This window comes from Rousettus aegyptiacus, unplaced genomic scaffold (assembly GCF_014176215.1).
Source record: "Rousettus aegyptiacus isolate mRouAeg1 unplaced genomic scaffold, mRouAeg1.p scaffold_m13_p_8, whole genome shotgun sequence".
Lineage (NCBI taxonomy): Eukaryota > Metazoa > Chordata > Mammalia > Chiroptera > Pteropodidae > Rousettus > Rousettus aegyptiacus.
Window position 1 is genome coordinate 36,976,894 of NW_023416311.1, and position 21,937 is coordinate 36,998,830.

At 36.4% G+C, this 21,937-nt stretch overlaps 1 protein-coding gene across 4 annotated transcripts in view; it reads right to left on the bottom strand.

The window, feature by feature from the left end:
- Positions 1-9,335: 9,335 nt before the first annotated feature.
- The window catches only part of PRR16 (proline rich 16), a 253,880-nt gene continuing 241,278 nt past the window's right edge, over positions 9,336-21,937 (bottom strand). For all 4 annotated transcript variants that reach the window (XR_001597017.2, XR_001597014.2, XR_001597016.2 and 1 more), the window contains 2 exons: positions 11,861-13,659; positions 9,336-10,659 (listed from right to left, as the gene is read on the bottom strand). The gene's annotated coding sequence lies outside the window, so the exon portion shown is untranslated. The remainder of the gene's footprint in view (positions 10,660-11,860; positions 13,660-21,937) is intronic.

Sequence of the window (21,937 nt, forward strand, 5' to 3'; positions counted from 1 at the left end):
AAGCCTTTATTGGCAGAGCGCTCCCAGGGGAGTTCTCTAGTCTCGAGAAGAGAGGGGCCAGAGAAGTTGTGCCCTGGGGCGGGAGGGCTTAGTTTTTATGGAGTTATGTGGGGGTAGGGTATAGAATGGGGGAATGTTAATTGAAAGCTAGTTGAGCATCCAGATTAAGGTGGGGGTGCCAGGGCTTTAGGGTGGGCCGTTATCAGTTGGACTCCGGACTTCGATGCCCGGCTAGGAGGTCTGGATTCCGATACGAGCTGGGAAGTCTCCAGGTAGGCATCTGGCTGGCCCTTCCCCGCCTCCCTCCCGCTCCACCGCGAACCTAACAGCACCTTGAAGGATGTTGAAAATGCATGTTTGGCTCTAAGAGGATGATAGGTAGATTTTCATAACAGGTAGATTTTGTAATATTTCCTACACTTAGCACATGACTTAATGCTCACTCTGTAAAATTCCAATTGATGACCAGCCAAAGGTCATCAAATCATCCATAACATTGTCTTGGATTAATATTTTCTATAAATTAAGTATTACTTTACAAATTTAGTAATCTACAAAAAATGCCTAATTTTGAATATTTAAAATTTATCATGTCAATTTATGGAGATATGGGGAGGCACATATGTGTATTACTTCTATTTTATCAGGTTTTTTTTTTGTTATGGCTTATTATTAATGTTACCACTCTGAATGGGAACAGAACATAAATGTTCACAATTGATTCTCCTGCTTCTGGGTGGGAGAAACCACACTGAAAAAAATTCAATACAAGACAGAAGAAAAATCAATAAGTCAGGGTTTAGTACAGTACATACCACCAGGAACATTTCTTTCCTTAAAAAAATTTAATAAAGATAATTACGCCAATTTCTTTTTTACTTTGTCCTCATGGAAACTAACTACTCACAAGTCTTTTTGCAAGGATTATTCACATATTTGAAAATTATATTTCAATTTGTTCCTAACCTGTTCCTTCTCTAAATTAAACCATGAGCCATTCTTCTTGTATTGTTCTTATTATCTAAACTTTTAATCATCTCTGCATGTCTTTGCTATATAATTAACAAGATCTGTAATGTTCCTCAGAGTGAGATTTTAATGTATGAAGAATCCAGGAATTCAAAATATTAAATAGCAGGTGAGAAATACATTAATCTGTTTTATTACCTATCATCCTGCCAATGGTCCCAGGACCATCCCCCAATTCTTAAAATATAGTCAATACTGGATACACCACCCATATAAATATGCTGTTCTCAGGACTTACAACTCAGAACATTCCCTTACTGTTTACCAGTAGTGATGGTAAAGTCTAACCAAACAAACGTCTTTCCTTGCAGTCTCTCTCAAGAACATTAATATGCATTGCTGAGAGCTGAAAGAAACTCTGAGATGATGGACAATTACATTTTGAAGTGTCTTCCTTCTCAGTAAGCTCACAGCTTTCTGCTACTCACAACCTAGATAATGCCCTATGCATTACCCAGCACAGCAGTCTTACCCAGTACTTCCAAGTTCACCAAGTATAGGAAAGCTGGAACAAGATCTATCTTTGAACTAGCTGGGTCTTGCCCTAACCAGGGCAGGAAGTTTTGCACAGGAAAAAAAAAAAAAAGGTGTATGTGTGGGGGTGCTAACTGGGATAGAAAGATGGGCTCAGGAAAGGCAGCACTATTTATAGACCCTGGAGGGAAAATGAGCATGGCTGAATGCGTCAAAGTTTTCCAATGAAGCTTTATTGATCATTCATTATCAATCCCACCTTCGTAAAATTATCCTTACAAGCCATCATTCATACACTATCCCCAAGTTTTTACCCAAATCAATCAGACAACCCTTCATTTGGGACCCTAAGCTCTGAGCCTGACACCTCACCTTTACTACTTTTAGTTAGTTTCCCTTAAGCCTTCTCATCGTGCAGATGAACACCACAAACATCAGCCCTGTAAAGAGGACTTCAGTCCCTGGGTAACATCATATCCAACCATCAGTTACGGGGTGCTTCTTTTTATTCCTTCCTGCTTTGTCTTTTATAGTAAATCACGATTTCTAGTTTCTTTAAAGTTGAACTATACAGTCTCTGCTTCAGATGTAACAGCAGTAAAAACAACCTGGATGCTTCTTTACTCTTCCAAGTGGCTATAATATGACTCATGAGCGAGTAGCTCATAAATATCACTTGAAATAAATTACTTGGGGTTTGGGGAAGCTGGGAGATTTGAAAGTGATTATTTATGAGATCAGCATCACTATTCCATAGCCAGATGGATTATGGGCCATCATAATCACCAAATGTAGTCTACTTTTGCAGTTTTGCCTGTTAGAAGCCATCTAGTTTCCTCTTAATACACTATGAATATGGAGGCTATAAAAGAGATAGCCTTTTGATTGAACACTATGCTTTTTGCTAAAATGAACATTTTCGTATCATTTGGGATTTATTTCTTTGTCATTTTTCATTTTTCTTAATTTTCTTCTATTTTACAAGCCCAACCTATGCATACTTCTTTGTTATGTCCTTATCTCTTTGACTTCTAAATACTGGAGTGCCCAGGACACCATCTTTAAGCTTCATTTATACTTCTTCCCTAGGTGATCTCATCTAGTTCCATAGATTTACCCATCATCTACATTATGACTCACAAATGTGTATTCCCACCCTAGATCTTACACGGAACTCCAGCTGCCTCTCTTGTCATGTGCCCTTGGATATCTATTGTGCACCTACCCTTAACATATCCTAAACCGAATCCCAATTTTCCCTCTTAAAACTGCTCTTCTTTCTATTTCATTCTAACCCATCTGAATAAATAGTAACTTTATTATTTTATTTGTCCAGAACCCACAAAACTAAGATACTTGGAGTTTATCTTGATACCTCTATTTCCTTCAAAACACTTAATATACCAATCTATAAGCAAATATTTTTGTAAACTTTTAGAGTATATCCCTACAGAGTACTTCTCACCACGTTTGCTATGATCCATCTCGATCCAAGACAGTATCTACTCTCTTCAGGATTATTCCAAAACTCTACTTAACTGTCTCTTGGCTTCAAACTCTGTCCCAAATCTCATCTACATATCAGAGAGATCTTTTAAAAAAAAATGAACCATCTTGTTTCTTAGATTTTGCCACTTCTCATGTATAATCCCTATGTATATAAACTAAAATCCTAACTCCTAAAATCCTAAATTCATAGAACAAGATTCTACAAATTTTGACAACCCCCCACTACATCTTTACCTCATCTCTCAAAACTCTTCCTTCACTCACTTTAAGATAAATGAATTTTCCTCAGACACCCTAAGCATGTTTCTGACCTAGGGCTTTCACTCCTGCTCTTTCCTTTCTGAAAGGCTCCTCTCACAGATTATACATGGCAGGCACCCCAAGTTCCTTCAAGTCTCTGTTCAAATGTCCCCTAATCAAAGAAAACTCACCTAACTACTGTGAAAAGTAGCAGTTTAAAAACCCTGACATTCATAACCTCTATTATTCCTATCTCCTTTACATGACTGTATTTTTCTCCAAATTTCTCACAAACATCAGACATCTTCTATATTTGTTGTTAAATTGTATTTACTTGTCATTTGCCTACTCCTATTAGAAATGTAAGCACTGTTGTTTTCTGTACATTGTTTTATTTCAGTTCTCAGAATGGTGCTATGGCCCAGTAATTATTTGGGAGCATGGATTCCTGAAATTCTAACAGATTTGTTTATTGTATGATTAATATACTTCTAAAGTAATAGAACATACTCTATTCTCTCAAATGGTTTTTGCCCCATCTAATAGAATTGCCTAAACATTTGGTTGTCGTGTCTTTGTCACTCCCAGTAAACATCAAAATTTAAGTAATTCATATGAATAGAAGAGAACACAGATCTCCAAATACATTAATTTTTTTCTTCAAATAAAACATAGAAATAAAAAATAAAAACAAAACAAACAAAACCTCACAAACTTAATGGTTAGGTTAATATCTCATCATGAAGGGCATAAACTTATTCATTACAATTTATTTAGGAGAATACTGACATAATTGGAGGAAAACAAAACAAACAAAACATAAACCACAAAATCATCAATCATCACTCCCACTCGGTTCCACAATTTCTGAAGAGATTTTGAGAATAAATGAAAGATATATATTTCTAGTGCCACCCTACTAGGTAAATAAGAATTTCATGGAGTTAACAAGGATTCTCAATTTCTACTTTTAGTGAAGAGCTTAGTCTTGATGAGTCTTATTGAAGAAAATACCTCAAAGAGTTTTCTTTTCTTTTCAAAAGGAGGTCTTAATGGTAAACTGTTCTATATAAGAAAATGACAGTAACTGGAGGCTGAAAATAGCTAGAAAGGAAGAATAATGGTCTTTCAGCAGTATCGGCTGAGGAGATGAATATACCATGGATAAGGAAGGGTGAAAAATAAGATGTGAGCAAAGGGAAATCCCCCATTGTGCAAGACAAAATGTGAAATTTTAGGTTAATATTATCTAATGTACAATTAAAATTAGTGCTGTCACTTGAACTAGATGATAATCCTCCACTATTATTCCTTAATTTCAGTAAAATGTGCTACACTTGGAAGTTTTGTGTTGTTTGTGCTTTGGCCACAGGAGAATAGGGTTGCATTCAGCCTGAGGAGAAATGATGTGCAGGAGAACATCACATCCAGGGGGCAAAACACAGGACCAAGAGATCAGTGGAAATGGGCAAGTGGAGCAGCTAGGAACCCAGAAAAACACACATTCCTCAGAGACTGAAAAGGAGCTGGTTTATTGTAGGACGCAAGAGTGAGATTATTTAGGGTAAAAAAAATACACAGAAATATAGAGGTTTTGGGAACTCCTAAATGATACAAATTTGGCTTATTCAGAAAATGAGCTCTCACATTCACTCCTCTAACTATTCCAAAACTTGGCCTTGGAAAAATAAGAAACAGACTGTATTAGCTTACTAACAAAACTTTCACAGTTCTTCATTGTTAATTAAACTCAAAGCTTTTATTCAATTTCTTGACACTTTGACTTCCTCTTTCTAATGAATTACACAGCTCTATATTTTTCAGTTTTGTTCTAAATTCCAGGAAGCTTTAAGTTAAATTTTATGCTTAAGCAATGCAAATTTGGAACATAATATTCGCTCAATATTCGATGTATGAGTAATGGAGAATAGTCGACAGCAAGAAATTAAACTGGATCTATCCAAAATTCAAAGACTGTGCATTTGCAGAAAAAGGTACCAATAGACTGGAACTCTTAGATTATATAGACTATTAGGGAAGTTGAAGTTTCCACCACATTGGGATAATTTGCCATCAGAAGAGACTGAAACAAAATACCTTAGGGTGTCCTTTGGTATAGGTTATCTCTACCAGTATTCCCAGTAGGTAATGTTAATAGATCTCTTCACCTTTAAAAGATTTCAATATAAAAGAGCTTCATCATGAAAATGAAAGCTGCTTCTCAAATCTTGATTAAAAGCAACCTTTATTCCCCTTCTCTCTTCTGCTTTTTTCTTTTCTCCAGTTATTGTAATTTTCTTGGTAAAACTGCAAGAAAATAACTATGGAAAGGGAAATCTATTGGGAGAAGCCATTTCTACCTTAGCACCTTTATAGTATCCTTTCAATTGTCTTCTGCTTTGAAGAAGTAATTTAGAGCTTTTTTCCTTTTCTTTTTATGGAGAGTGTGAGGGTGTGTGGGGTGGGGCAGGGCAGGCTGGTTAAGGTAAACTTTTGTCTGAGAAAATTAGATGGTTTTAATTTCTCAGGCATCTGTTAATTGTTCATGATAATATAATTTTAATACCAATGTATGTAGTCATTAGTTGGAAGAACATGAATATTTTAAATGTAGAAATAACATCTGGCATTTGAAATTCAAGTAGATATATATTTTCATTTAAAAGAAGTGTTAGGTGACCTAAGTGAACACATTTGCTTGTTTTTCCTTAATTACAATGTACATTCTCCTGTTGAAAATGATTTCTAAGTGAGGCAACTGTGACTAAAGCAGCGACCATAAATTGTCACATAGAAAAACACATCCCACATTTTACACTATAATCAAACAATGGTTTTATCTCAAAATCATGATTTCATCCCAGAAAAGAAAATTTTAATGACATCTATAAAAGGAGTCCTCGACATTAAGTGAAGCCACATGGTAAGTACTTAGATACTTCTCCAGAGAAATAGAAAGGGAGGTTACAGAGCATATGTTCCCATGCTATAGAATCCTCATTTGATCTTGATGGTTGGTTAAATTAGTCATTCATGGATTAGCTTTACTTTATGTTAAAAAAGACCAAAATGTCTTTCAAAGTGTGGTCTATGCTCTCCCTGATGGATCACACTGGATGCCATTATGTGTGCTATTTTTCACCTCTAAATCACAAATAATCTCGGAGATCATGTACATATTTGAACTGCACAGGACCAAAGCAACTCTTTGGGTGTGGTTAAGCAATGCATATAATTGTGGCGATGGGCATTTTCTGTGAAAATCCATAAATCTACTTGCTTAAATATTTACTTCTTAATTTTATGTCTAAATTGGTTTCCCCTATCAAAGCCCTGGAATACTTGGACGTTGCACCACACCCAATGAACAATCCTCTCTTTAGCTATGTCCAAACAAATAAACAATAAAAAACTATATATATATATAAATACATATATATATAGATGCATATATATATATATATGCGTGCAAGTGAGTTACTGATAAAACGTATTTATAAATACATTAGAATATCATAATGATGAGGTGTGAAAGCCCATACAGTCAAATTGTCCTGTGAATATGCCTCATACCATCTATAAGAGGCACAGTGCTTTCTGGGCCAGACCCACGGTCTGGGTATGTTTATAAAAAGGGATAGACAGAGTATAGTAGCATCTATAAAAGATGAAATGTTCATGTGATATGATTCCACTGGGTTTACTCTTGAAAATATGAGTCAAAAATTTTATTCCCTTAGGTTTGCATAAATGTAGTGTCTTAAAGTCCTCAGTATTCAACCCAGGGCATGATGAATTGCTACATTTTTGTCTTGTGGCAGAATTAGATAGTTGTGTACACCATCATTCATTCTCCCCAACCTCTTTAGTGTCAGAATACCAAATTTATTCAAAGTGGCAATGTGCCCAGCCAAAAGCACTATATTCCTCAGTTCTCCTTATGCTGTGTGGCCAGTCTGACTAATGACAAATATACCAAAAAATCAAGTGAACATTCTTCAGTAAATTTTCTTAAAAAGGAGGAAGTGCATTCTCTCCTTACTGTGCTGTCTGGAATACACATTTAATGTCCGGATTTCTAGTAACTGTTTTGTATCATAAGGACAAAGGTCCTATTCTAAAAATGTTAGAGTAGAGAAAAGGAAGCAGCTTAGATCCCTAAAGATTTTAAGGAGTTGCTATGCCCGGTCTGAACAGCTTCTTGTTTGCTACATTGGGTTTCTGATACATATAGGCAAACTTAGCTTTACAGAAATTAGTTTCAACATATTTCTAAATGTTTGTTGTTAGTCTACCTGTAGTTGCTCAAGTCTATGAACTGACAGATGCCTACTGAATACATTTTTTTATATCGTCATTGAAAAGTACACCTTATATAAATAAAAAAATGCTTCCAATGCCACTCTTAATTTTGTATTTGTAATTCTGCTCTCTCTGGTATTCTGACCCCCTTATGGTTTACACTCAGTATATTTAACTTGCTGTTTTCTTGTGTCACTATCTGCATTACTTTGGGTGTAGAAGTAAATCCTTTGTGGGACCAGGGGAGAATTGTGGAAGCCTGGGCTTAGTGTGTTCAGGAATTAAACCCACCTAGAGTTGTTATACCAGATACTCTTGCCCTTTCTTCTGTTATTTCTGTACACTTACTGTTTTTATTCCTCATAGCGGTTCGTTTTGTTTTCTGCTTTACCTGAGATATAGATTAGGTAAGACTGGATTCCCACCTCGCCAGTTTTTTCAGTGCTGTTCACTTTACTCTTTGCTCCAACCTAATTAGCCTTCTTTTCAGATCTTCTGACTTCCTACTTATTTTTCTCTTTGGCGCTGGTTTGCACATGATTTGCCCCAAATACTTATTTGTCACTCTTCAGATCCAGCTCAAAGTTTACTTCCCTCACTGAGTAAATATATTGTACACATGGTTTTGGCATATCATATACCTTTCTTCACAGAACTTAGTTGTAACTTTTTGTTAATTAGTGAACTTACACATTTAATGAATTACTCTCCAACTGGATTTTAAACTCCATCAAAATAGGTTGTGTCTTTTTCCCTCACCTTCCCAGCACCCGGCACAGTTCATGTTCCAGAATGGGCATGTAGCTGAGCCCCTTGTGATTTTAATGCCTCCAGTATTTTTGACAGCTTGAGTTAAATAATTGTAATTCTTAATTAGACCCGTGTTCACATGTTAACCCCTCTTCCTGCTCAACTCCTTTTGTTCTCAAGAACAGAAGTCTTAAGTTGATGTGATGTCTCTTTGTCAAGCAGGAAGAGATCATTTCACGGTCATGAGAAGAATTTATAAATTTGTTTTGCTGAACGAAAAAATGTCTTCAAGGTAGCTGTGACCAGCTGCTGACACCCAGGAGTCTGATATGAAAAAAGAGTTCTCTATGACTAAAGACAGACAGACTTTTATTTCAGTTCCCTGGAATCATCTCCTGCGCCCCTACTTCTTAAATACATTAGAAACGCCCTACTTTTGCTTTTTTGGGAGAAAAGGATTTGAAAGATCTTGCTCTCCTGTTCTCTCGCTTTAGCCAATTAAATAAACCTTTCTCTATCTCCAATCACCTGTGTCTCAATGTTTTGGCTTATTAGTGCATTAGGACACACACGTGTGGATTTTAGGAGGTGATTCTGCAACAGGCACTCGGTAAACAAAGATTAGCATCTTACCCATGTAGATAAATCTGATCATTATGAGTTGGACTTGCATATAAATGTCACATACACACACTCCAAAAGCAAATGTCAGGAATTGGAGATTACAGGAGTACCTCAGAGATGCTGTGGATTTGGTTCCAGATCACTGCAATGCAGCGAGTTGTAATCCTTTTGCTGGTGGAGGGTCTTGTTTTCAATTTGTAAAATACACAACATCTGTGAAGTTCAATACAATGAGGTATGCCTGTACCTAAATTGGCATTCTCAATTAAAAAAATCTGCAAGTAGTACTTCTCAATGGGAACTGAAGATTATTTAATAGACTCTATAAAAGTAATATTGAATTGTGAAGATAACAAACAGTAAGTTTAAAATTTGAAGAAGACAAAAAAAGATAAAGTGATGGACAAGTGAAATAACTTAGAAAGTAAATGTAATTAAAGATAAAGAGAATAAACGAAATCCAAGGAAAATTTTTGATATTTTTTTCTGGTCAGCAGGTCACCCCCTTCTCCACAATTCACTTTACAAATTCCTACCAGAATTATCCTGCTGAAGAATAGGCCTGATAATGTCACTTCTTTGCAAAATCTTTTAAGGGCTCTCCACAGACTACAGCAGATACAGCGCTGCTTATTGTTGATTACGTTCATATAATGAACTGTATTTTTATTATTTATTCTGAATGGATTTTATTGTTTGATGTTTGGGAAAAAGTTGACTTTACTATTTACGATTTCAAATAATTCAGTTTGAAGCAATCAGCACAGATTTAAAAAAAAAAATTCGAATGAGTCCAGGCATACTTCAATGTCTAAAATCCCACAGGAATGGACAATTTGATTCCTAGCTGGATTACTTTCATATACAACGTCTTAATTTTCAGGAATTCAAATCATGCATGACAAAACTAATTTTCTTCATCATGTTATGGATTACTCTAAATATCACAAAGAGAGACTGCAGACAGTAGATCTATTTAAGTGTGCAGAATAAAATGTGAATTTAGTTTCAGATCATAGTTTGAGAATAAACCTAATGACCTATTCTTTCGTTAAAAATTTGTGTATTTAAGGTTTGGGGGTTCCAGTTCAAGATAGTGACAGGGAAATTCTGAGCTCACCACCTCCCAAAAAACACAATGAATTTGCAGATACATATGAACAACTTCCTCTGAAAAAAAACCAAAGACTGAGTGACTCCTGGCATCAGACTAACAAGAGAAGGTCCACATTATGAAAGCCGGTAGGAGAGGCTGGGACACAACCTCACCATATACAACACCCCCGGTACAGCAAACCACATTGGGAGGACACTCAACATTGAGCTTCGCGAGGGTCGAAGGGTTTGAACCTTGTATTGGGCACCTCAACTTCCCGAGGGTCGAAGGGTTTGAACCTTGTATTGGGCACCTCAACTTTTAACACCTGCACCTGAGAAACAAGACCCCAAATCATCTAGCTTTTAAAACCAATGTCGACAAGAGTATAGTGAACTGAGGAACAGCTCCTCTGAGGACTCACCTGCCCCAGGGCTCCGAGCAAAGGAGGCTGATCCGGAGGCCTTCAGACTTCATGTGAATGAGGTAAATAGGGCTATTTGAAAATTTAAAGCATCGGCCTGAGAGGCAGGCATTAAATTTAGTACCAATCTAGGAGTTGCTGGCTGGCGGGCACCATCTTCTGTTCTGCTCTTCCTCAGCCTCCGTCTAGCTAGCAGCTGCCATGTTTTCCTCTTAAAAAAAAAAAAAAAAAAAAAAAAAAAAAGCAGGCTGTTTTCTTTTCTCCCTCCCTATTTCCCCAGAGAGCCATCTATACTGTCTCCCTCTGCCTCCTAACAGCCGGCAGGCACCATCTTTGTGATTTAGCCAGTGGGTACCAATCTTTTAAAAAAAATGCTAGGCTAGTTTTCCTATTTCCTGGTGAGTGCCGCCTATACACTATTCCTCTGCCATGCTCCAGAGCACCAGTGTCTCCTGGAAGGACATCTTTACACTTATCTGGTCCCCTGTTTTTTTGCGACTATCGCCCAGGGGATGCCCCTTGATCACCTGGCTCTGGAAGCCAGGGGAGTCTGAGATCCTGGTCTCTGTGAGACTTTATCAGAGAGTTAATTCTTGGCAGACTACAGCCTCCAGGGTGCCACAGACTTCAGACTGAAACACACTCCTAGTCTTTCTGAGAAAGAGACCTATTTCTTGTCCTAGAGTAGTGGTACTCAACCTTTTTGGCACCAGGGACTGGTGCTCCCATAAGAATCTAATGCCTGATGATCTGAGGTGGAGCTGAGGCGGAGGTGCTGGGGAGTAGCTGCAAACACAGATGAAGCTTCGCTTGCTCTCCCGCTCTCCCCCTGCTGTGCGGTCCAGTTACAAACAAGCCACGGACCTGTAACTGGTCTGCTGTCTGGGCGACGGGGACTCCTGTCCTAGAGTTTTGGGCTGCTGAGCAGGCTTCTGGTCTGGCCCATAACTAGGGGCCAAGAGGGGATGGGTGGGCTCTCAGGAATGAGGCCAGTAGATGAAATCCTTGAGCTTGTCCTCTGCCTCACTCCACCTCGCTATATCCCAGAAAGGAGCTTACAGTCTGTCTGGAGCCCCAATTTTCCAGCTGCTGGCAGGAGACACCTCTACATTGCCTGGTTCTGGTGGCCAATGCGGCTTATGCTCTTGGGTCTCACAGGACTATAAACAAGGGAGGAGTTCTGAATTGGTTACCACCCCCCAGAGCACAGCAAGCAGCAACAGACTCGAGAACTAAAAGTCTTTCTGGTAATAAAGGCATTGATTTACCATCCTAGCTGCACCTGAGGGGAGGCTTCTAAATAAACACACATTTAAGGGCTGACCCTTTCCAGAGTCCTTGAAGGGCTGGGCCTATTATCGTGCTCTGCCCCCAGGTGACTCCAGAGTATCACGAGCATAAGCGCACACTACCTATTGGTGGTAGCAGCAATCAGGTAAGCCTCAAGTGATTCCTCCAGTGAGCCTCAAGTAAGGATGAACACTTTGCAGGCACCGAGTCTGCACTTGTTGTTGAGTGGCATTTTTGTTCCAGGATGATTGCCTAATCATTTTGATATACACTGATGGAAGTTTTCGGAAGGCCTCTGCTGAGGACTCATTTGGTACCACTAATGGCCTAAAAAAATTATCTAATTTTAATCTCTGGAGCAGATTTTCAGAAAGAGAATGAAGAGAAAAATCCTTTCTGATACGATACCCCAAATTTTGTTTTCTTTCAATGTCCACATATATTAAAAATGGATAATTAGTGTAACTAGAACATTAAAATAACCCTTGACAAGAAAATCATGGTGGAAAATATATCATTTCTTCTTCAGACTTTAGGAAATAGCACAATTTTACACTACAGAAATTTTTAAAATTTCAGTCTTCCATTAGTTCAGAATATGACAAAAAATGCCAATGAACCATAAGAAATTTTTCTCTCAGGTAATGAAACCAAATCAAAAAAGCAGCTACGAATAATACAAACAACACATTTATTTAGAAAAATAAACTGAAAATGCTGTTTGTCTGATACATTTTTCCATGAAGCATAGATAAATGGCTATAAAAAACTGTTATATGTCAAATACAAATTACAAATGATTTTTTTAAGAGAACAAATAGATGTTCAACACAAATGTTTGGTGTACGGTTCACTGTATTTGATTTCTTGGCTGTTAATGATATAAAATGATCTTCATTAAAAAATTTTGATCCCTTTTTCATTCATTTGACCACACTGATGCTTTTTCATTATTATTCTGTAGTTGTTTCTTAATCTGAGGCAAGACAACTTTTTTTTTTTTTTTTTTAAGATAACTGATTTTTATAGAAGAGAAATCAATGTCTGCAGAATTCTTAAGTGTTCCCTTTTTGGACTCTTGCAAGAAACTGCTTGTTGTGGTCTCAAAACTCATGGGACCATCTGTGCAAATAACAGCACACATCATTACCCTGAATGGAAGTGACAGTGCAAATATTAGAAGTGCATTGAGAAGTAATCAGCAAGAACTGATCTCCCCCCCTCAACTAATATGAAGTGAAGGACTGAATGCAGAAACTTTTCAAGCAATTGACAACAATGCTGTTATTCCATTATGGCTTTAAGGGTGTACACGAGATGGCAAACATCCTCTCTCTATGCAAACAGCAACATTCTGTCCTAATATTGTTCATTGCTGCAATGCTCCTCTTTTTATTCACTTTCTTTTGTTCTATGTGTTTGAAATGCTGAATATTTCTGGCTAGAGATACCTCCTATCTCTATATAGTTTTACCTTCCCAAGTGATAAAACAATTTGTAATTTACTAGCTTAACTGTTGAATATAAATTTTCGTGGGTTCACATCTGGGAATATTTTCATGGCGAAATACAGGTTTTGTTGTTGTTATTGTTGGCTTTCTTGTTTAGTTCTTTTCATCTATTTATTTATTTATTTTTAAAATCTTCTTGGTAACTTCTGAGTGAAGAGATTTAAGGCTGTGGCTTTTTTCACCCCTAGGGCTCTGCTCATGGCTGTCAGACTAGAGGCAGATGATTTTATGCAGACCATATCCATGATCGTTTGTGCTCCAAAGTTGAGGGATTTGCTGCTCTAAGTTGGACAGGCTTCTGGTTATTTCAAAATTAGATCTGGCCTCAAGAAGTCATAATGATGAATCTGAAGTGAGAAAAATGAGCTGACATGCCTCCAAATAAAGATTTTCCTTCTGACCTGAAGGAGCTGTCAGAAAAAGGAAAAAAAAAAAGACAAAAAGATCAGTTTAAATAGTAAGCGTAGTATGACAAAAACACATACAATGTAAGAATGAGGCAGTCATTTGTTAATAATATGCATAATTTAAAATTATTTGAATTACCAAGAACTTTATTTTAAACGTCTAAACATATTTTAAACGTATATTCCATTTCAATTCCATGTATAAAATTTCTTCAAAATTTAGTAGTAGCATGCTTATATTTCAATTAAAAGGTCTTCTTTTATCTCTGATAGTTTTTAAAACTTCAGATATATTTGTCCACTTGTATTATGTATCAAGTTCTCAGGATAGTTCATAACTGTTCAGACTATTTCATAACTTTTCAGACTATAAATTTTTATATATATATCACCATCAAAAAAACAGTTAATCAAGAAATCATTTTTATTAAGGTAGGGAATTCAGTTAAAACAACAAAAGAAGTATTTTCAAAACACTTTGCATAATTAATCTTTCATTGCAATCTATATAGTCTAAATGTATTATCTAATTGCCAAAAGCATATTCTTTTCTTTGATGCAGCAGAGGTGCCAAAGAAGTAGTCCTCCTCCTTTACTTCATGAATATCTGCAATACTTTTAAATTAGCACTTAAAATAATATATATATATATATTTGTAATTAATGAATATATTTCTTGGAAAACAAAAAGAAATAAAACCTAGCCATAATTTTCATCCTGCCTACCCAACATTAAACATGTTAGCACCACCTAATGCGGAGTGTTTCTATGGTCTTCTCTTTATGATGTAATACAGAACATCTATGCAATGGCTAATTATAATAGGTTCAGGAAGTTATAAAAATAAACCTGGTACCATAATACATTGATTAGTAAATTATTAGAAAAGTCAGAGATAGAAAGTCCATCTGAGAATCCTGTTTTAACCTTTCCATCTAGGGGTAGATGATCCCCAAATACATGGTGCTTCCTGGCTCCAATACAGACACACAAACATACATATAGACAACAGAGTGAATCATTTAGTCCTTCTGTGACAAGACTAGTCATTACCATGCTACTAGATTAATAAGAATTATTTTTAACGATGACTCCCAACTACCAAGACAAAGTCTTAATGCTAAATAATTTAAATAAACAAGTAAAATGATCAAAATTATTCATTCTTTCAACTCCAAGATTAAAACTAAAAAAGTCACCAAATACAGCGAACCACCTTACTCTGACTCATCATTAAATATGTTCAGTGTGAGATATAGAAATAGTAGAAAGCAGTCTTTCATCATGGACTTGCTTAAGAAGATGCAAGAGCCTATCAGTATAGAAGAATGGAGAAAACTGGACTGAATTGGCCTAAACAACACTTAATCCAATAGCATTACTTGTATCTGCCATTTTGTGCCATTTTTATATCATCTAGAAATATAAGCCTCCACATACGTGAAGAAAATAGACACTCAAGCTGTTACTAATATATCAGTAAGAGTCCTACATTAATTAATATGTTGGTTTTACTATTAAATAAGTAAAAGTGATTTTCTACAAATATATAGAAACATAATTCATGTAATTGGGGCAAAAATAATTAAATGTCAATTATTTTTTCATAATTCTGTGACATAGGACTTTTTAACAGTCTATGTCATTACTACAATTTATTAAAATAGGTAAAACAATCTATCATTCATTCAAAAATATATATTCACTATCTACTGTATTCCAGATACTGCTCTAGGAACCATGGATACAAAAAATGTAATCTTCTGCCCTTCAAAGAGATTAGTACCCCAAAGGTAAGGAGACACACAAACATTCACAGTAAAAGATTTGTGCTATAATACATGTAAGTATGAAATGAAGAATAAGCACAAGAGTAGAGGCCTACAGAAGACGACATTTGAACTTAGATGTGAGGAATGGGTGGGAGTTTGCAAAAGTAATACATTGCTATTAGTTATGAAATAAGGGTTTTTCAAACCAAGGGAACTGCCTGGGAAAAGGCACAGAAACGGGCGAGCTTGGTACCATCGATATTGTGAAACATAATACTGAGGGGGCAAAATAGAGTTGTTTCTGAAGAGGCTGGTAGGGGCCACAGTGTCCTTTCATACTTTGTAAAACAAACAAACAAACAAACAAACAACAACAACAAAAAAACAGATTTTTATCCTAAAGGGAACAGGAACTACAGAAGAATTCTGAGGAGATTGGCTGGAGGAAGTGTGGAAAGTACTCTGGAGGGGAGACAGAGGCAGATATTTATATCAAAGAAATGGCAAAGCCATCAGCTGAAGGCAATAATTAATAACTCCAGCTGCACATGCTTTATTAGTGGCAAATTGGAGAGCAAAATAACCCATTCGTTCTTACTAAATTAAGAGTTTCATTTAATTTCCATATATTCAAGATAACAGCCAACATTATTTATGAATATTTTTCCTGTTTCACTATTTTTTTTAAGGCATCTCATGGAAGCACATATTTGCCTCACAGCACTCAGTGACTATTAAAAGCTGAAAATAAAATCTTCTAACCAGTAGACATCTATATCCGATGTTTGAATTCTACGATAGGGTATTAAGGTAATGCATTTAAGTTTTTCTGAGTTTCGAAGATTTGTTACAGATATCCAGGCCTCTCCCTGTATGGTATCGGATATCATATTTAATCTGTTAACTTTGGCCTCAAATATTTTTTCCCACTAAAGCCCCGAATAACTTTTCATGTATACTTGCCAATCTAAAAAAAAAAAAAAAACATGAACTTCCATTATTACAGGTTATAAAATACATTTTTAAACCCCCATTCTTTTTCTGTATGTTTGCTTTACATATGTAGACATGTAATATACATCATCATAATTATACAAGCTAAATAAATATTTTCAGTATTTCAATAATGAAACATAAATAACACATGCCAGGATTTTGTATAACCAACAGTGACTTGAAATGCTCATGGAGACGCTTTCTGACCTATTCTTCAGATCAGCGGGTTAATTGCTTCACTCTGTTCAAAAAGGCTTTGCTTAAAACTAATTAAAATTTTCTTCACTTTTTGGATGCAGTAGGTCAAAGTTTTTGAGCACTTCAAGAGTCATTTTTTTTTTTTTTTCATTTTGGTAAATTTTTCCAGACCCAAATATGACATGCAAAATATGAATGATACTAGATAATTTTTAGGCTTTGAATCATTAAATGTCAAGTTAATTAATTTATGTAAGTAGCATCTTAAGTGACTGAGAGCATTTTTATGCAGTAGGGGCAGCATGACTTTAAAATGTCAAAGGCAGCAAGCTAAGCTAAGGACAAGCTAAAAATATTACAAAACGTTTGTCTAAACTGAAGTATCTCATAGTTCTCTATTTATTTGGACCTTGGTGTAATTTTTCTAATTCTCTTCTTCATATTTTTTATTAAGTATAAATTTATAAATCTATATATATAATATGAATTACATATTGTTATAAAATACATTTTATAAAACAATATTTATACATAAATATATATTACATACAAATATATATAATTTAAAATATTTTAACTATGGGACAATGTCACGTGTCCTGTGTCTGCTGCATTTTAAGCAGTAACTATGAAGAGACCAAGATCATGTCAAAGAAAATCTGTCTTATTTTCTCTTTTAAATAGCGGCAAGTAGTATTTAAAAAGTTAGATTTCTATTACATCTAAACATTGAACTAAATATTTCACGGTTTGTTATATCAGGCTATGAAGCAGACATTCTTCACCATTTTCCAGGTAAGAAAATTCTGGCTCTGGTGAGATTAAATCAGGTCAGCACTACTACTCGCATGCTAAATTTGCATATACCATTCATGAGGTGCTGTAAAGAAAGAGATGAATATTTGTGACAAATAATATGGCCCGTATAGACTAAAATACTTACTATTCTGTCCATTTCCAGAAAAAGGTTGTCGATCCTGTTTGAATCTAACATTTATTATAATATTACTTATGAGTTTAACTTTGTATTTTTCCAAATGGGTTGCCAATTATTTCAATAGCATTTATTGAGTTATCTATATTTTGCTATATTTTGATATGCCATTCTTATCATGTAACAATTCACATACATACATGGTTGTATTTCTGGATGATGTTTGTCATTCATTTCCTCTGGTACACATTTTAGATTAAGGGGTTTTTTTTTTTTTTAAACAAAATTTTAAATTTCGATGGGCTAGCATTAAATTTATAGACCAATGAGGCAGAATTGGCATCTGTATAATATTAGTCATATCATAAACATGTTATTCTTTTTTTTAGCTTTTTTTAGTTGAATATATAGCTCTCGTTTTGAATTTAATTGTATTATACCTCAGAGAATAAGGCCTGTTTGATAATACAAATTCCCAAATATGAGTGTTTCCTAATGTGAATAGAGGGATAGCAAAAATACTTTCTTCCCTGTGAAAAGAAAAATGACCAGAGCTAACTTTCTAGCTCTGTTCCCATGGAAACCTGATACTGGTAGAATGTCAGCTACATTACTAGGCAACTTTGCTTATGATAAAAATAAATCTTGATTTGTAAACTGCATCTGGTCTAGGAAGACTGCGAATGACTATAAATACCTTCTGGGATTTCTGATGGTGGTGCATTCCTATAACCAGTCATGTTCTTCACCTATGGGCTGTTATAAGAGATACTGATTCCTAACTGGGACAGGGGCAGTGTTAACCAGGGTAGGTAGATCTCTCACCTGCCCATGTTTTCATACTCTCATACCTGAGCTGTCACTTTGCAGGGTTGGAGAATGACTTTTATTCTAGACACTTGTAGAAACTCTCATGTTAGGGAGTTCCCTGATACTGCCCTCCTGGTGTGCTTTATTGCCTCATATCCTTCTAATAAAATGAATATTAAGTGTGGCCCACTGGGGTCAGGTGAGATGGGTTGCCACGTTGAGCCCAAAACTACTATGAGTGGGCGTTATACATATGGAGATTACCTTTTTATTTATGTATTTGTCAAAATATCATTGGTGTCATATCCTGTGGTGTGCGGAAGACTAGGTGTGGCAGGAGTAGGCACAGGGGTAGACTGTGCACTGCCTGCAGCTCATTATACAGCTTGAAGACACACCTAACACCTGAGTCTCCCCCAAATGGTGCTACTGATACTCCTGTCTTGGTCATGGTGTGCCTGCAGCAGGAAAAGCTGATGAGCGAGAATTCTTAATAAGAGACTTAGTACCACTCCTTAAAAAGAATGAACAACAATAACACAAACAAAATGATATAGTGGAAGACCTTGGGTAGATCTTCCTCGAGAGGTGCAAAAATTAAAAAAAAAAAAAAAAAAAAAAAGGTTTCAAAGAGCTTTCCATGAGAAAATTACATTTAATCTGGTTCTTAAAAGATAGGTCAGCAATATGTTACCAGTTTGAAAAAGAATGTAGGTGAGGCATTCTGGGTAGACAGATAAATAAATAAAAAGACCTAGGTGATTTTTAAAAACATTGTGTACTATTTCCTTTCACCATTTAGTATATTTTATACCCTGCCCTATGTATTGGTTTCAAGTTATAAGAAGTTTAAGTGATTTAGTTATTGTTTCCATACAATATGGGCTTCGCTGTCATCTTTAAGTACTATTAAACATCTAGATATTTTAGAAAAACATTTTATTTCATGCTTCATGAACTATGACTATTGAGAAAATCACCTTGAAAATGATTATTTTCATATGAGGAAAATGGCACCGCTAATTCTAGCATTGTGTTTTAAGTTGATACGACACGTTTCTTCTTGTGAGTTATCTATGAAGTGCTGTAAAATGTGATTCTCTGATAGCTGCCCTGCTTTCCTGAGCCCAGCAGCAGTACAGATACTGCCGAAGGAATCCGTACATCCATGAGCAAGACAACCTGAACGAACTTGTTGGTAGTGCTTGACGTACCGAAAAGAATTAGTAAGTGTCCATGTGCCTGACAAGGCTGCAGTTTAGAGACATGATATTTAAGTCTTTCAGGCCAGATGGTCATTTTCTAAAATAAGTTCCTGATATCTTGAAATATCATTATCTCAGAATTGCTCTTCTCATCTGAACTAGTGCATCAGACAATGACATTCAATAACATTAGTTCCAAATTACCAAGGACAGCTACATAATTTATAGAGTTCTGTGAAAAATAAAATGTAGGACCCTGTTCAAAAAGCAGGAAAAAAGTTTTATCCTTTCTTATCCAGTCACTGTTTTTTCATTTGCTATTAAATGTCTTACACCTCCTGGCATAGGTTGATTGCAGACACCTACAACACCTGGGACTCTGCCTTGTGACTCAGACCCCATCTCAGTGATGTAGGGAGGAGGCAAGAGAACTAAAATGTTAATCAAGCCACAATCAGAGACTGGAATATGCTGATCAGCCCTGCAGCCAGTCCTGTAGGACATCTTCAGAACAAAGAAAGATTTCTGCTGGAATTACTAACAGCCCATTCCTCATACCCGTGAAGGGGAAATAGGAACCAAGAATCATTCCCTATGGCTAAAACCATAGGGAACCTATGGATTAAAGCCTGGGAACTGCCAGCAGGGTTTTCACTCTACATATTCTTACTTTTTCATGCTACATGCTCTTCCCCTTCCTCACTGTATGTCCCTATCAAAGGAAATGGGAACTAAAGAATGACAAATAAACTGAATTTCTTGAACTCACAGGGTCCCTCTCAGGGCCTTCTCTGACCCTCTCACTGTCCCTCTCACTCTCAGCCTCTGAAAGGAGACCACACTCTGTGGAGTGTTACCCTTTTTCTAATAAACTTTTCTTTTGACTCTAACTTTGTTTTGGTGTGTGTGTTGAATTCTTTCCACACTCTCCGCCAATGGATGCTCTTCTTTCGGTGCAGGGCTTGGTCTTCCTACCAACCTGGGGAAATTTGCCCTGTCCCACATCACATTGGCTGCCAGTGCTTTGTCCCTCGCTTAGGGCAGCAATGATCTCCAGGTATGAGAAGGAGCTGGGTGGTGAATGTGGAGCCATGCCTGAGGAGAAGCTTCAAGCTCCATGCAAATTCTCTATGATATCATGGGACTTCACTTAGAAAACAGAAATTCAAAGATAAAAAAAAAATATCAGGACAGTGACTGCAGAGCATTAAGCCACAAGTGTGGGGACTGTGGGTATAGGGTGTGTGTGTGGGTGGGTGGGTGAAGGGGATGCTTCTGAAGACAATGCCCTGTGCAAATGCAATGGTCACAAGCCCATAAAGCTGACCCTACAAATCTGTCCCAAATAGAATACTTAATCTGTCTTACTATAAGCTTTTACACTGAAATTCAAAATAACACCAAGCAAAGATCCCAAGGCTACTTGGTGCACCTCTGCAGGAAAACTGACATAAGCCTGTGTCCAACCTCCCCCAACCGAAGGAGGCCACAGTAGTGGATTTGCCAAGAAACAAAGCCAGAATGAAAATAACTGCCTTGCCCTCTTCTGCTGTTACTATCAGCATTGGCCATTTTGCAACTAAAGAGTTATAAATACTTTCTAATATTTAATTACTTTAGGACAATTTAATTCACAGTGTAAAAGTACCGAAGTATAAATGCTAAAAGAACCAATTTAGATAAACAGTCACCAGGATACTTTGTTGTTTTTCATGAACCCAGAAAAACACACTAAGTGAGGATATTTACTTCCCACTCTGAGGAAGTGGTGGGATTCGGCTATACAAAATATGGATGTTTACTTACCCTGGCTCTCCTTGGTCCTCACTAATGGTGTTCAGAGAACAGTTTGGTTTTAGTACTTGTTTTTTTATATTCTGAAAAATCTCTGCTTTCAAAATGTTTTCATTAACTTAGGCCAAGCAGGAATTTTACTTATGCTAATGACTGTAAATTGTTTTCTCTAAAGCCAAAAATGTTTTTGAAAACCCCTTCTTCTAAATCCCTTTTTTCCTGCCCCTCCTTTTAATTTCCTTTTAATTCGCTGATGTGCTGCTTAGAGAAACAGTTACAGCCAGATTGGAGAGCACCATGAAATAAATGGCTGTGATATTTATCCCTCCTTTTGGCAAAACTCCTTTGTGTAACTGCAGTAAAGCCTGCTGAATCTAATGTTAACATGTGCGCATTCTACTGAGTTCCATTGGAAATGAGGCATGCTAGAGAATGGCATTATTTTTCATGGTGGAATTAGAGAACCTTCAATCAAAACAAAATTAAAATGCTAACATTGCTCCCTCCTCCTTGTTTAAACATTTCTGTCAAACCACATTCATTTTAGGTTTTTAATTTATTACATGAAACA